We start from the raw sequence: 10216 nt of genomic DNA, 5'->3' as shown, positions 1-10216 counted from the left end.
CGCGTTGCTTTTGAAATGGGGGTGAAAGATTTTTATTTCTAGCCTAGTAAGCCATGGTCTAGGCTCATTGCTCAGAATCATTTATCAATTAGTGGTTGATGGCAGGATGGAGAGAGAAACTCTAGAAGTCCTTCATCGCTCTAGAAAAGTTTGACAAAACCAAAAGATTGGTTTATGTCAATGATTTCCTTCACCATTAGAAATGGAAATTCCATTAACTTTTGGCATGATAAGTGGTGCGATAATATAATCCTTTCATGGAAATCTCCTTTAATTTTCACTCATGCACTAAACAAAGAAGAGTCAGTTGCATCTTTCGAAAGGAGAGATTGATGGTTTTTTAATACCTCCATTTTAGATATTTTTGGTAGAGAAAAAAAAGAGAACTTCTCATCCTAGTAAGCTGGATTCAACCTGATCTTCATGCCTTTAACAACATACCTTTTATGGACTTCTGATAAAAAAAGGGGTGTTCGACGTTAGATGAACTTATAATTTTTTGAATGATGGCAATATAAGATGCCCTTTGGCTATGAATATTTAGAGTATTAGGGTTAGACAGTTCATCTGGTTGATAAATAAAACTGCAATTCTTATATCGGACAACCTTGTGCAGTATAAATGGCAAGAGCCAAATATATGCGTGCTATGTAAAGGTGAAGAAGAAACAGTGAATCATCTCTTTTTCAGATGTCCTTATTCTATTAAAGTTTAAAAGAATCTGCTAGCTTATTTCAGTATTGACACATACTTTGGTTCCATCCATCAAATGTTTTGGCATTGCAGGGGTCATAATATTAACAAGAGAAATTAAGACAAGTATGGGGTTTACTGGTTTAGTGAATTTTGGGGGAGCATAATAATAGAATATTTAATAACAATCAAATGCCTTAATTATTCTCTCATATACCATTAATTTATTTCTAATAGTATAGATTGGTCTTCTCTTCTCTCAGGAGGGAACAAGGAGCATGCTGACTGCTTCTTTCGCTCTTTGTCTCGTTGGAGTGACTTAGATTATTCTTCTTCCGAGGAGGATGGAGAGAAGCATGTCAGTATCATAGAGGGTCTTTGAACATTTTCTTCCAAGTTTTGTTTTGTTAGATTGGATTGTCAGGAGTTCTACGTTTTGGGACTCGTGTTTTTTTCTCCTATACGGAGCCTTTTGTGACCTCCTGTTATGATTTTTACTAATTAGCTTTTTGGTTAGCATCTTGTAATTTTTTTTTTTGCTTTGGTATATTTTTGTATCCGTTGAGAAGTTTCATTAAGCTCTTATTATGATTATTATTATTATTATTATTATTATTATTATTGGTGGTGGTTTAGGTTGGGAGTTATTGTCACCAACCGGCTTTTCTAAAAAAAAGGAAAAAAAAGGGGAAAAACATCCAATAACAACAAAAATGTTGCTTCTTGATGTTGCCATGCATGTGGCCTCCACTTGACTGATGTAGACTTTGCTTCTTCTCAAATGCATAGGAAAAACAAGGCTGTGAGTTGCTCATCCTTTTTTTTTTTTTGATAAAAAACAAGGGTTAAACCTTGTTCATTAAAAAACAAAAGTATCAAAAGATTGTTTAATTACAAAAGAAGAGACACGAAATGTGTCTTTATGTTGCAATATAGAAAGTAGAATTTCTACTAGTATTGATGTATAACTTTCTTCTTCCAAAGATCTGTGAAGATGAAGAGTAGGCATTGTTGTCGTTTACCGTTGACACAGATTTAAGGAAGAACCAAAGTCAGCTATACATGTGCATAGTAGTAATTAAACTTTCTATAATCAATAAAAAAGAAAAAGAGAGACTAAATTGATATACGTACAAACTTATAAGAACAAAATCTCAGATAAACCAAAAAGCTCGGCCTCAGACATCAAACTCTTGCTCTGGATAGTGGATGTTCTTCCAACCTGGCAGATAAATGTCTTGCCGCATCCTATTGTGATGTAGACTTTTAAAATGTTACAAGTTTCACAAAGGGTTTTGGTGTTTCTTAAGATTTTTGTGACATTTTAAAAGTCAAGGGTAGTTATCTAAGAAACGCCCAAAATTTCGGCAGCACCTTCGGTGCGCAAGGTGCACAACAAGAGATTAGATCACAATAAAATTCTCGTTTCTCAAAGGAAACAAGAATCAAAAAGCCAGATATCTCATCGAAGTGAGATATCAGCTCTTCCTCTCGTCAGCTCTAGGACTGCGCGTCGAGGGAACCTACAAGCTATTACAAATCACGGCAAGAACACAACTTTTACGTGGTTCGGCAAACTTCCTATGTCCACGAGGCAATGAGGGGGGAGATCTACTATTAGAGGGAGAGATACAACTAGGGTTTACAATCTCACAACCTAAACCCTCTCACAAACTCTCAGATCCCTCACACAAAATCTCTCTCAAAAGAGGAAAAAACACTGCAGCCAAAAGCTCTGTCCAAACAACTACAGTCGCAAAACAAAACTCCTTGCACAGCGGCGTCCCTTGCAGGTCTGCGCGTTTTGATTCTTCAAGCCCAGCCGCCAATATTTGTTTCCTCTGCCTCAACTTCGCACACCCACCTAGGGCACAAATTAAAAGGCTATTTATAGAGCTACAGTAGTACAATCGGGTGTGGCCTCACATGTGAAATCTCCTCACACCAAATTCGTGGCCCCCACATGCATTAAAGGAAAACGCGTCTCCTTGCTATCGAGTGTAGGCGTAGGAAAAGATCACGCATCTAGTGGCCCTACTCACAATTCTCCACCTCGGTGAAGTTTTTCAAAACTGAGCCGACACCAACCAAATCAAATGTCCCACTTGTTACGTCCAGGACGTCGTGGAAACCCTTCACGACAACAGACTCAATCCACAACAAGTCGAGACCCAAACGGGAGTGCGAACACTCACCCAAAATAACAGTGTCTACTCACCAAATCGGTCTCACCCCCATCAAAATCCAAACCCCGGCTGCATCATAAAGACTGCCTACGTATCCTCTTGCTCAAGGAATCAAGCCGAACGTAGTTCACCCAAATGGCCTCCAAAGGCCCTCAATCAAATAGAAAAGTCTGCAACTCTTCTTCAATATCACCAAACGATCTGCAACTGATAGCACTCCCTATGGCCCCAAATTGAGACAAATCAAACACCTCCATCTGAGGTGAACCAATGGCCGTATCCAAATCAAGTCCATCAGCTGCAATCGAATCTAACTCATTATTTGCATCCAAATCCAAATGATCCCTAATCTGTGTCACCTCGGCTGGAATCCCAAATGATGTAGTGTGATCTAGAGTTTCCACCCAACGTGGAGTAGCATCACTCTCCACCCGCTGCGATGTCCCAAAGATCTGATCACCACTCTCTACCTGCCGAGAGTTAAACGTGACATACCTGCTCAGAACAAAGTCAGAAGCCAATACCTGATAATCAAACACGCTTCTGAATCCCAAATATGCTATCAGATCAAATCTCACATCCCCGATGTGACCAAGTGCTGGGTAGCCAAACATCCGACGCAACCCAAAATCTGAAGCAGCTCCACCAGATCCAAAATCTCTACATGCAGCAGTCGGCAACCTATACATAAGATGGTCCAAACATGTCGTATCCTGCACACCAATGCCAATGCTCGACATCAAATATCGATCCTCCTCCAGAAAGGAACAGCTCCCCAAATCTGCCATCTCATCACGTCGCCTCAAAGTTTACACACCAATAAAGTGTCTCCTATTGTCGTGAGCTCGGCACAAATGCAGATATAGGTCCCTCTTGTACCTCCCTCTAACATCAGACTGAAGTACCTTCACCTTTCTGCTAATACACTTCCTCAATTTGTTGCGGGCTTCTAGGACTTCACACCAACGGGACTTGGTTGCAACCCACCAATGCCTAGAGCAATCCCCAACTTCGGAAACCACATACCTATTACCTCCTAATGATGCTCTTTTGGAAGGCCCCCGAATGCCTGAATGAACACCCCTCAGAAGACCCCTCGAATGATGGATAAAAGTGCCAAACTCTACCTCGGTCTTCTTGCTCATCCTAATGGGTTCACAGGACTTCAAACTGCAGGTTAAAGCACTCCTCAACAACCAATACATGGCATTACTAATCAAATAACCAAGCATCAAACAACACCATAGTCTAGCTGAATCTGATGAAGTCGTCATCTCTCTATCAATCGCCGTGCTTCCGAGCAAATAATATAAATTGCTCCTTCTGACACCCTTCATCACAATCATGGACCCCAATGTGACCTTCAAACGTGCATCCACCAAGGTCACTTTATAGCCAGATGCCACCAAAGCTCCTAGTGAAATGATGTTCTTCGACAACTGCGGAACGAACCTCACTTCATCCAACTCCTGAATCACTACGTCACGCATCCGAATATGAACGGTACCAATACCACCAATAGAGCATGCATGTCCATTACCCATGAGCACAACATCCTCTCTTTCCAACTTCTGAAAGCTGGAGAACCAATCCCTCCTAGGGCAAACATGGTATGAAGCACCCGAATCCAACATCCACTCTGTAGAGTTGGTAACACAAACTGACGGTAGTGCAGACAACGAATAGCCCGAAGAATTCGAATCTGAATTGTTGTCACTAGTCTTGACAACATTCACCTCTGAAGCTTGTATAACTTTTCCCTTATTCTTCTCGGCTCGATCTAACTTTGGGCATTCGGCTTTTCAATGTCCATCCTCTTTACAAAAGGCACACTGATTCCTACGAATCCCACGATGTGCACCTCTAGACCGCAACCTTCTGCTTCGGTTTAAACCACGGCCTTGAACTACTAATGCATCTGCCGATGCCTTCTCAGAGGACTCATCAACACTCTTCCTCAACTCATAATTCACTAACGCTAAGGTCACCTCCTTGTAACTATCAGTAGTTCTTCCATTAATCATAGTTAGGACAAAAGTACCATAATCATCCTCGGGCAACGAACACAAAAGTAGCATCGTCTTGTCTTCATCCTCAACCATGATATCCACATTGGCCATGTCTGAAAGTAGCTTTGTGAAGTTGTTAACATGCTCCCGAATAGAAACTCCCCTCTTCATCTTGAATTGGTAAAACCTCTTCTTAAAGTGAAGCCGATTCTCAATGCTCTTAGTAAGATACTTTTCATTGAGTGTTTCCCACATCTTCTTCGCCGACGTCTCGTTCATCACATCATAAATAAGATCCGGCGTTAAGCATGACCGAATAACTCCACACGCCCTACTATTCATCTTCTTCCAAACCTTAGCTTCCATCTCAGCAGGTTTCTCTTGTAACTCAAGAGTCTCCTCTAAATTCTGAGCGTCCAAGGCGTCCATCACCTGGCACCTCCACAATCCGAAATTAATCTTGCCGTCGAACTTCGGAACATCAATCTTCATGTTATTGATGCTCAAACTATGTATCGTCTTTGTAAGAGACGATCCCGATGTGCTTGTTTCACCCATGTTGTCGATCTAATCTTCAAATATGAATCCTTCAGCGAATCCTTCAAACAAGCTCCCAAGTCTAACCCGGAGCTTTGATACCACTTGTTGTGCACAGCGGAAATTTCGGCAGCACCTCCGGTGCGCAAGGTGCACAACAAGAGATTAGATCACAATGAAATTCTCGTTTCTCAAAGGAAACAAGAATCAAAAAGCCATATATCTCATCGAAGTGAGATATCAGCTCTTCCTCTCGTCAGCTCTAGGACTGCGCGTTGAGGGAACCTACAAGCTATTACAAATCACGACAAGAACACAACTTTTACGTGGTTCGGCAAACTGCCTATGTCCACGGGGCAAGGAGGGGGGGAGATCTACTATTAGAGGGAGAGATACAACTAGGGTTTACAATCTCACAACCTAAACCCTCTCACAAACTCTCAGATCCCTCACACAAAATCTCTCTCAAAAGAGGAAAAAACACTGCAGCCAAAAGCTCTGTCCAAATAACTACAGTCGCAAAACAAAACTCCTTACACCACTACAACAGATAGGTCTTTTAGCGACCAATTTTTTTGTGAGAAATTATTTTTCCTCGACAAATATAACTTTCGACGAGGAAAATATTATTTCCTCGGTAAATATCAGTAGGTCTTCTACGAGGAATATATTTTCCTCACAGTAGACCATTTTCTACGATGAAAATTTTAGTTCCTCACTAAAGATGATCATGATTCGGTCTCCTAACTAGTTATTTTATTGGCGAGGAAATATGAGATTTTGGTGATGAACTTTTTCATCGCGAAATGCACATTTAACGAGGAAATAATCATTTCATCGCTGTTCTTTTGGCGGAAAATCCATCAAATGTAACAACGACAAAGTATGATTTCCTCACTGAAGATCCATAATCTGCGAGGAACCGTTTCCTCATCAAAAGTATCAATTAGCGAGTAAATAATAGTCTCCTCATTATTAGTTTGGCGGTGAAAAATTTAAGACTTCATCGCTAAAATGTTTTGTTTTTACGAGGAATCGTTTCCTCGTTAAAAAGAATCTATTAGTGAGGAAATTATAGTTTCCTCACTATTAATTTGGCGGTAAAATTTGCAACACCCGCCAAATTCGTTGACGACAAATTAAAGGTTTCCTTGCTAAAATTTTTGTTTTATGAGGAACTGTTTACTCGTTAAAAAAATGAATTAGCGAGGAAATAATAGTTTTCTCATTATTAGTTTGACGGAAAATTGTACAAAACCCGCTAATTTCAATAGCAACAAATTTAAGGCTTCCTCGCTAAAAGTTTTTGTTTTATGAGGAACCGTTTTGTCGTAAAAAAAACTTATTAGCAAGGAAATTATTCAACAATTTATAGACACTGAACAATTTCAAAGGTAATCTTGCTTCATGGTGTTTGTTTATTTCACTTAGTTTAACAATTATGGAGTAACTTTTCACTATTTTAATTTATTTTGAGACAGGCTACGGAGACTTGAAGCAATTAGGTAAACTTCATTTAATCTAACATTGGTTTTTGTATGTTACTTTTGATATTCCAACATGACTAGTAACAGGCTCGAAGTAATCATTTAATCTAACAATGTTTTAGTCCTTTTAAGGATGGACAGAAATTGGATTTTTGTTTAGAGATAGGTTTCACAACCCTGAATTGACCAATGGTTTGGGTGATTTAGTTATTTTTTTAAAATAAAACATATATTTTCCCCGTTCTCTTCCGCTTCCCCCCAAAAATTTCCCCTAAAATCAAAAAGCCCCGCGCCCCTTAACCCCATCCCCTCAAATCCCTCATCTGAAATCCCTCATCTCAAACCCCAATCTCTCAAATCCCTCGCCCATCTTCTTCCTCCTCCTCCGCTCCCGCCGCCGCCGCCGCCGCCTCCACGTCGTCTTCATCTGCATCTCCTCCGCTCCCGCCGCCGCCTTCACGTCGGCCTCCTTCGGCACCGTCGACGCATTGACGTAAGGCTTGAAGGATAACCGGTTCCCGTTCTTGCCGTCGCTCCCGAAGGTCGCTTCCCTGACGGTCAGTTCTCAAACTCATCGCCGATTTGTTTTCTTGAACCTCGATTTTGTTGAAATTGGTGTTTTAGGGCGTTTTCTTTTGAATCTGTAGCTTTTTACGCCACCAATTTGATAAAATTTGGGCGAATTATTAATATCTCTTTATTTGATTTTCTTTGGGACAGTCTTTGTTGTTGATTTCAGTGGAGCACTCTTTTGAAAGTTTTCTAGGTTTTTCTTTATGATGCTTTGGAAACCCTGTTCAGTGGAGTACTGCTTTAGAGTGGGGATTGATACAAAGATCTTCACTCCTTGGTTGGTAAGTCATGGCAAGCGATAAGGGGAAGTTTTCAGGGAGAGGTGAATCTTCGGCCTGCGCTGAAGCTGCTGCTATTTCTTCTGCTACCAAAGATGGGGGTGGCGAGGAGTTTCAAAGTCTGCGGCCATTACACGGGTAAATTGGTTCGTACAATTTTCTATGCCTTTTTGTTGTTTCCAAATTAAGCATACTGGGGGTCTTTCACTGATAAGTATTGAGAGACATCTAACATGGTGATGTGTTTAATTTTTAATTATGGTAAATAAGATGTAAAAAAAATCATAGTATTACAATTAGTAAATATCTTTAAGTAAAAAACTGAATGTTTTCATGTGTTTTCTTTTGTCCATAGTCCTATTATGTTTGTCAACTGGTATCTTCACAAATGTTTAATCAGTATTTATAAACATATCATCAAGTTTTATACTAACTTTGCACTTACTTCATGTTAATTCATGTTAATTAAAGTTTTATTGTAGGGACGAGCTGGCTATGAACGACCATTGTCGTCGAGAAAATCAAGATGCGATCACTACTATAGGTAGCCTTTTTGTTTTTTCATATTTAAATTTTTCCTCTTAAAGTTATGATATGTTGATTTGTTGAGATTTTATTTTAGTTTTAGAAAAATCATATTGATGTGGTTATAGGATTTGATTCAAACAGACCGTACAAACGAGGGAGTTTAATTTGGAGTGCTTCTATCTTACTCAACCTACTAATTTGATTTTTATATTCTCTACTCTTTGCTGAACATTTTGGACAACAGTTTTTTCTTTATTGTTTAATTTTGTTTTAGAATTATGTTCGTAATGTACTAACTATATACTGATGTTTGTGAATCTCAGCTTCTTGCAGAGGCAGATGCAATTATCTTGTACTACAAAACAGAAGAGTGATGTTTTGCCTGTTGACCACAAAGATTCTGATGCAGCTTATCTTGTACTACAAAACAGAAGAGTGATGTTTTGCCTGTTGACCACAAAGATTCTGATGCAGCAGGTACACTTGAACCAGCAATCAACCACAAAGATTCTGATGCAGCAGGTACACTTGAACCAGCAATCATTACAAGCAGCAATCTTCCTGAGTGAGCACAACCACTGGAACCTGTAAGAAAACTGCCTACTAATGTGGGAGCAAGAATTAGAAATTGCGTATACTCTTCTTTGGAGAAAAGTCCACCAGAATGGGCAAAGGAGATTCTGGAGTATTCAATCAGTAAAGAGGTTTACAAGGGGAATGCATCAGGCCCTACCAAGGTAAATAGTCCAATTTGGTGGATGCTGAGACGGATTATTCGTCTTTAAATAAGAGATATCTGAGGCTATTTATATCCCCAGAATTTACAAAGGTGTTTCGCAATTACGTAACTGGACCATGAAGTTTCTCATTGTCCCTGTTCTTTTTTTGGGTTCTGATTGGAAGGCTTGGTTAGTCTGTAGAATAGGTTTTCTGCATGTGAAAGGTAAGAGATTTGCGGATAGAATGAATATTGCTTAAGTTTACAATATCTAAGGTATATTTCATTCCATGAGATGGTGCTGTGTGTGGATCCAGTTCAGTGTGAAAATGTCAATAGTTCAGTTCAGTGTGAAAACGTCAACTGAACTTGATTTATTAAGGGTAGTTAGAGATACTGCTTAGGTGTTTTTGTGGTTTTATGTATGAGAAAATTACTGATTTCATCAATGTTATATATTATATTACATTCTACCCTTGAAATTTACAGGCAGATAAGGAATAGAGAGTTTGCCATGCAATCACGGGAGAGGAAGAAGATGTATGTGAAAGAACTTGAGATGAAGAGCAAATATCTAGAATCAGAATGTCGGCGGCTTGACAATGCCCTGCGCTGCCGTATGGCGGAGAATTTTGCCCTTCACCAACTGCTCCAGAAGGACGTACTGTGCTTCTGTAGCTAAACAGCAGTCTGCTGTGCTCTTTATGGGTAATACTCTTGGAGACCCAGATTGCTGCTTCCGCTTCTGTTTCCTACTCTATACTACTTTGTTTGAAGTAGGGACATGATCGAACACGTGTGTGATTGTGCACACATAAAATAACCGTTTAGCACATTTGCGCATATATTTGTTTATATTAGTTGGTAGTTATTCATTAATTATTCTAACAATTGTTTGAAATAAACACAAGCTATTTGTTACATTTTAACACCATGATGTACAAGTACAATTTAGAAAATCAATAATGGAGCAATAGAAACATGTCTCACACAATATAAAAGTTAACAAATGTGAACCAAAAGTATGTTTCCATATGAATAGAATTTACGGCTGGTCAAGTTTTGCTCATTTATGAAAGGAGTACTGAGAATTATCTTCACTATTAAATGACCTACCAAAATGTAATTGAATAATGAGAGAAACAGTTAATGAACTTTTTGTTAATCATTCAATCAGTTTCTTGCCCCTGGTTGTGTTATATTATAT

This window comes from Asparagus officinalis, chromosome 4 (genome assembly GCF_001876935.1).
Source record: "Asparagus officinalis chromosome 4, Aspof.V1, whole genome shotgun sequence".
Lineage (NCBI taxonomy): Eukaryota > Viridiplantae > Streptophyta > Magnoliopsida > Asparagales > Asparagaceae > Asparagus > Asparagus officinalis.
The sequence above is the reverse complement of the archived record's forward strand: the minus strand, read 5'-3'. Positions refer to the sequence as shown.